This window comes from Daucus carota, chromosome 1 (genome assembly GCF_001625215.2).
Source record: "Daucus carota subsp. sativus chromosome 1, DH1 v3.0, whole genome shotgun sequence".
Taxonomy (NCBI): domain Eukaryota; kingdom Viridiplantae; phylum Streptophyta; class Magnoliopsida; order Apiales; family Apiaceae; genus Daucus; species Daucus carota.
Genome location: NC_030381.2, coordinates 30,910,064 through 30,917,926, shown reverse-complemented (window position 1 = coordinate 30,917,926; position 7,863 = coordinate 30,910,064).

The window sequence follows — 7,863 nt, the reverse complement described above, 5'->3', positions numbered from 1 at the left end:
AATGAGAAGTACTAATGTTGGAATACTCAATATTTTCAGTTTGACAGCTATTTACTTGTGGGCATTATTTTCAGTTTGATAGCTATCATTTTGAACTTAATATTTCTCTATCGCGTATTAAATTAATATTTCTCTATCGCGTATTAAAGCACAAGTAGAAAGCTCATAAAACTATTAGAAGTATAGAATTTACTTACGAAAAACTCATCAATAATAAGATCCCACCAATCAGGTGTAAGCCTTTCAACATCAGATTGATGAATAACATCCTCTGGCCAGTGTAATCGCATGATTACAAGTAAGTTGCGGAGTGCCTGACCACTCTCTATCCTGAAAAGATACAAAACAATATGGCCGATAAATATATATGGCACTAGCAACAACTTCCCCGTGATAATACCATACAACATAACTGAATATTTCGTCGTTGATTACTCGAACCACTAGCAACAACTTCCCCGTGATAATACCATACAACATAACTCTCGAGAAATCCAACTGCAATCAGATCATACTTGACTTCCATTACACTCTTTAAGTGCTGATTTTTGCACACCTTACATGGACATAAGATAAGACCATTTGGCTCTCTACAATTTCTTTGCGCAAATACTAGAAATTCATCCACTCCGGCAAAATACTCGTCTGTAAAACCATAACCATTCGGATTGGATCTTCTACCAATCCAAGTACGATCCATAGACATCTAAACAATGCAAAAAATGACATATAAATCAAAGATAAAATTTACACCAATATTGAATTATAAATATTCAAAATAATGTTTATGTTTATTATTCAATTTTAATGAATGCTCATGAAAGTTTAAACATATCATATATACCTACACTTGCACACAAGTATATGAATCACATATGCACACAACATAAATTTAATTTAAACATAAAAACATCAACAAGTTATTTATCAAGAATTTTAAATACTCACATCGATGAAAGGAAGATATGAACTCAAAATGTTGGCCTTGATTCATTAGTCAATATACATCTATGTTTAAAGAGTGAAGAGTGAATGTGGCTTGGAATGAAAAAAGTTAGATGAGAAGTGATAAGAAAGTGTGTGAAAAAAGTTAGATGAGAAGTGATAAGAAAGTGTGTGGACAGTAGGTACAGAGGTACTTCTGACGGGATATCCGTCAGAAGTATCTAATTGATAAAAATAATTGTTTTGAATACTTCTGACCGGTTGTCCGTCAGAAGTAGCTATGTGTTAAAAATGTTTCTTTTGTCCAAGTACTTCTGACTGGTTATCGGTCAGAAGTATCTAATGGCAAGAAAACATTTCAGAATTTAATTTTCTTTTAATAAAAAAAATGTTTTTTATTTTTTTATAAGGAAAATTGATATATTTTATGACATCTTCTGACAGAACTGGGTTCGGCTGTCAGAAGGTCCATTTAGCGGGAAATTTTTTTTTTGCCACCAAATTATATAAATAAAATATTCAATTTCCGACGACCAAACAGAGCTCTGTCAGATGTTAGCTCACTTGTCCGTCAGATGCTAGCTCCCGTCAGATATTAAACACCAAAGAGCGCTCTGTCAGAAAATGGCTGTCAGAAACTAAACTAATATTTAGTTGCATTTATATGATCACATAAATGCAACTAAATATTTCATATAAATGCAACTAAATATTAGTTTGCAATCAAATAACTAAACTAATATTTAGTTGCATTTATATGATCACCGTTAACACATTTAACCGAGGTAACTGAGCGCTGATGTGGCTGGATGACGGGTAAGAAAAACATCCACTAGGCTTGCTGATTTATCATAACCCATCAGTAGTTAAATGAAGAACCCGACCCAATTACAATATATATTTATATGTCCATACAGAAGCACCGAACATATAAGGCAGTTTGTAAGCATGTGAAGGAGCATCCGTATGAGTGCCTGAATTAATGAAATTGCATTGTCAACAGGGAGTTTGTAGTTTTAAATCCTTTCCTCTGGTCACAAACTAATGTCAGAGTCTCTCCAAGAACTTGGAATTGGGTATATGAACCCTAGAAATTACCTCATCGATTCGCTAAAGTTTGTGTCCTCTTCGTTTGAATCCCCTTTTGAATTTCTTAACTCCTTCCGACATACTGTCATCTTCGATCGAGCTTCTTCAAGTGAGTAGCCTTTCTTCCTCACTTCTCTTGCTTTGAATCTCATTCGAGGCTGATTAACTCAAATAGCTTTGGTTAGTATAAATGGATCAGTATTATTTTTGATTAATTGGGTTTAATTGTTGGGCTTTCTGGTTATAAAGTCTACGTGGAAGGCCATTAAGAAACGTGGCAGCCCATTTAAAAAATTTAACGTCTCTATCCGTTACAATTCAGTATAAGTTAACGGCTGTGCAAGTATTAACGCGGACTTGACTTTGGTTTGACGCGGCCGCCATACCATATAAAAGAACACAATGAAAGGAAAGAAAAGAAACATCTGAGCTAGAAACAACACCTATTTAGGTAAATAAAGTAAAATATTAACCTTCAAATTAAGTTGCCTAAGCTGAGATTTCACACAACCTTTCCAAGCTCATGTTGGGATCAGAATTGATAAAGGAAGAAGGCAGAAAGCTTTTCTTTATATATTATTACTTGCTGGCTTAATTTACAACTGATCCATCTAGTCTTTATATAGATAGACTAGGAAGACTATGAGTTTAGATCATTAATAAGGTTCATGAATAAGTTCAGGAGACCTTCCATTGCTTACATTGAATATTTGACTCATTACTTATAACTAGAATCATCTAGACTCTTAGAGATAATTCAAGAGAATTACAAATTAACTTATTTTTAACACCCCCTCTTAATTTGTAATTCCTAAACTTTCCTTGAATTTTGTAAATTTCTCAGTTGAGACTGATTTTGTGAAAATATCAGCAACTTGCTCATTTGTGTTGATGAACTTTAGCGAAACTTCTCCATCTTGCACCAGATCCCGAATAAAGTGATGACGTAGCTCAATATGTTTGGTGCGGCTATGAAAGACAGGATTTTTAGTCATTGCAATTGCTGACATGTTGTCACACAATATAGTAGTCGGCTCTTTCTCAATTTGTTCCACGTCATTAAGTATTCTCCTGAGCCAGATTGCTTCACATGCTGCATCTGAAGCCGAGACATATTCTGCCTCTGCAGAAGAAAGTGCAACAGTTTTCTGTTTTCTGGATGACCATGAGATAGGCTTTGTTCCCAAGAAAAATACATAACCTGAAGTGCTTTTGCGATCATCAATAGAACCAGCCCAGTCGCTGTCAGTATAACCAGTCAGCCTGTTATTTTCTTCTTTTGTGTACTTCAAACAATGATTCTTAGTACCCTTCAAGTAACGAAGAATGCGTTTCGCTGCTGAATAATGCAAGCTGCTTGGTTCTTGCATAAATCTTGATACTAGGCTAACCGGATAAACTATATCTGGCCTTGTATTTGTTAAATAAATAAGCGATCCCACAAGACTTCGATATCTCCTTGCATCAATCTTTGTTGCACCATCATCAAGCTGTAGTTTTAGATTTGCAGCTATAGGAGTATCCATCGGCTTGCAATTTTCCATATGAAATCTCCTCAACAAATCATCAATATACTTCTCTTGACATAATGTTATTTCACCAGAAGATTGCTTCACTTGGATACCAAGAAAGTATTTCATGAGACCTAGATCAGTCATTTCGAATTCTTCTTTCATTGACCTCTTAAAATCCTCCACCAATTTAGCATTAGTTCCCATATAGATCAAGTCATCCACGTATAAACACGCAATGAGAAAATCATGCGCACCAGATTTTTTAACATATAAGGATGGCTCACTTTTGCTTCTCTGGAAACCTTTTTTACGAAAGTAACCATCAATCTTAGCATTCCAAGCACGTGGCGCTTGCTTCAGCCCGTACAAGGCTTTATAAAGACGATAAACCTTCTTTTCCTGCCCCTTTTTGATGTATCCTTGAGGCTGCTCCACGTAAACTTCTTCTTGGAGCTCTCCATTAAGAAAGACTGACTTGACATCAAGTTGGTAGACCGGTAACTGAAACTGAGCAGCAACAGCCAGTACAGATCTGATTGTCTCCATACGAACCACCGGAGCAAATGTTTCAGTGAAATCAATTCCTGGTTGCTGAGAATACCCCTTGGCAACTAATCTTGCCTTGTGCTTTTGGACAGTTCCATCTTCATTGTATTTTGTCTTATAGACCCACTTTAGTCCTATGATATCTTTATTTTTCGGAGGATCAACAAGTTTCCATGTATGATTCTTCTCTATAGTAGTAATCTCATCATCCATTGCTTTTATCCAAGTTTCTTCTCCTGCAGCATCCTCAAAATCTTTTGGTTCACATGTAAAGAATGCCACGTTACAAGAATCATAAATATCTTGAATTGAACGATGTCTAAGTACTTCCGTATCCGTGGTGTCTTCAGTTGTGAATCTTGATCCTTCTTCTGGTAAGACAACATCTTCAAACATTTCTGGAGATATTGTTGGCACATTCTGAAGTGATGGTTGAGATGTATTGTTCTGAAAGTTCCACTGTTTTGTTTCATCAAAAATTACATCTCTGGAGATCACAAATTTCTTTGTGGCAGGATTAAAGAGACGATAGCCTTTTGATTCTTCGCTGTAGCCAAGAAATAGCAGCTTCTCTCCTTTCTCATCAAATTTCTCTCTGTGTTGTGCTGGAATATGAGAATAGGCGATGCATCCAAACACTTTGAGTTGATGTACTTCTGGTTTCTGCTTATACCAAGCTTCATAAGGCGTTTTATTGAACACCGCCTTTGTTGGAGAGATATTCAGAAGATAGATAGCTGTGCAAACAGCTTCTGCCCAGAAAATATTTGACAAACCTTTTGCTTTTAACATGCTTCTGGCCATCTCGACTATTGTCCGATTCTTCCGTTCTGCAACGCCGTTTTGTTGAGGACTATACCTTATCGTTAGCTGCCTCCTTATACCTTTTTCTTTGCAGTAATTAAGAAAGGGTTGAGATAAATACTCCCCACCACGATCAGTCCTGAGTGTCTTTATTTTTCTTCCACTTTGATTTTCCACCAACGCCTTGAAGTGAATAAATGAGATGAACGCCTCAGATTTTTGCTTCAGAAAATACACCCACATCATTCTAGTGTAGTCATCCACAAACAAGAGAAAATATTTGCTGCCATTGAGTGAAGGAGTCCTTGATTCACATATATCAGAGTGAACCAGTTCTAATGGAGCCCTTGCTCTCCAGGCTGTTTTCGGGAACGACAATCTGTGCATCTTTCCATATATGCAACCTTCACAGACTTTATTGATTTTGGAGATACATGGCAGGCCTATAACCATGTTTTTATCTTTCAATAGCTTAAGACCATTGAAGTTGAGATGCCCGTATCTTAGATGCCATATAAATGAATCATCATTCTGCTCAACTTTTAACGCAACATTACCTTCCAATGGCATAGATAATGGAAAGGTTTTATTTGAAATCATTTTAACTCTTGCCACTGTAAATTTCTTCTTCTTATCAAAAATAACACAATGCTCATCATCGAAATTTATTGAGAAACCTCTTTGCATCAGTTGGCCAATACTCAACAAATTTTGAGTTAATTCAGGAACGTAGTGAACATCAGCGATGTTTAGAGTCATACCTTCTTTAGAGCAGAATGTAATGATGCCTTTTCCTTCAATTTTCAGCATTTTTCCATCTCCAATCTTTACTTCAGATTTATGGCTTTCATCAAGCTCTGAAAAAAGCTCCTTGCTGCCTGTCATGTGATTGCTACAAGCGCTATCAATATACCACTTCTTTTGCTGCACTTGCTGGTCATTCATACATGAAAAAGTCACATGTGTCTCTTCACTCTCCTCCGAAAAATTTGCATTTGCTTGAGTTCTGTTTTGGAACCAGCAGTCTCTCTGAGAATGGTTAGAAACTTTGCACCTTTTGCATCTGAATTTGCAATTTTTTGACTCATGATTTGATCGCTTGCAGATGATACATTTGAAATTGTTGAAGTTGCTTCTTTGATTAAAATTTCGCGTTCCTCCTCTTCCTTGAAAATTCTGATTCCTTCTTCTAGTATTTTGATTCCTGCTGTAGTTTCTTCGTGCTTCGTTCTCCTGATTTACTTCACCGTTTTTGTTGCTTATGCTGATTTTTGCTTGAAAAGCTTGCTCCATGGGCTGATTTGAGAATCTGCGAATTCTTTCCTCGTTAGCTTCAAGAGCGCCCATAAGTTCATCCACCGTTAATTTGGACAAGTCCTTAGAAATTTCAATCGCTGCAACTACATGCTCGAACTTCGCTGGCAGGCTTCTTAAAATTTTATGAACAACTTTTTTATCATCCAAAGTATCTCCATAACTTCGAATCTGATTAATGATTGTTGACACCTTAGAGAAGAAGTCCTGAATACTTTCACTTTCTTTCATCTGCAGGTTTTCAAATTCTCTCCATAGCGATTGCAGCTTTACTGAAATTACTGCTTCATAGCCTTGAAACTGATTCCGCAAAAGATCCCATGCTTCTTTTGACGTTTTTGCACCCATAATACGTGGAAATATTGCTTTACTGACTCCTTGCTGAATAAAGAGTAAAGCCCTGGCATCTTTCTTCTTATTATTCTTAAATTCATTCTGCTTAGCCGCTGACCAGGATGCAATTTCTTCTTGCGTTGCTCCAGCTTCATAGCCATCTTCTACCAAGTCCCATAAGTCATGAGAGATGAATAACGTCTTCATCTGGATGCTCCAGAAGTCATAGCTTTCACCGTTAAAAATAGGAATACTGCTTTGTGCATAGTTGAATAACACTTCACTAGATGCTGCCATTACATATATAAGAGGGTTTATGAAACTTAAGTGTTTTGGAGGTCTGGAATGAACCTGGCTCTGATACCAAATTTGTTGGGATCAGAATTGATAAAGGAAGAAGGCAGAAAGCTTTTCTTTATATATTATTACTTGCTGGCTTAATTTACAACTGATCCATCTAGTCTTTATATAGATAGACTAGGAAGACTATGAGTTTAGATCATTAATAAGGTTCATGAATAAGTTCAGGAGACCTTCCATTGCTTACATTGAATATTTGACTCATTACTTATAACTAGAATCATCTAGACTCTTAGAGATAATTCAAGAGAATTACAAATTAACTTATTTTTAACAGCTCACAGATCTTCCTCATCTGAGACAAAAACATTAATTTGCAGATTGCATTGGTATATGCCTCAAAGAATGGCAAGATTTCGAATAAAGAATCGCAATGACGAGTCCTGAGCTCAATTTACCCGTAGAAAAAGCAAAGGCTACCATATTAAATAAGAAAAGAAGCTTATTTTGGGTGAATGGGGCAAGATAATGCCATTGTGATATTTTTCTATCAACGTTTTACCTCACATATCTATCTCTCAAATTCAATTCGGTCCTTTATGACATTCAAAATAGACTAAATAAGATTAATATCTTGTCTTAATATGTAACGAAAAGGTCAATTATAAAAATGAGTTGAATAAAGAAAGAATATGCATAAAGTCATATGATTAAAACTGTTTGAGCAAAATGAGTACTCACAACACAAGCAACCACAACCTCAAAAATTGTATGAATTATTAATAATTACATTGGAGAGGAATGATATATGATAAAACCCAATACTTGATGAAAGCTTGATTCGTCATGTTAGCAGAGGTGGAGACACGAAGGCTGGTGGTACTATCCCACAATGGCAAGAGTACTCCAGAGGTGCTTATGCTTATAAACTCAACTAAAATCTCCACACTCCTCCATGTGGAACTGATTCCCTTATTCATCAAATTGTTAATGATTGGAACTTCGAAAGAGAAATATA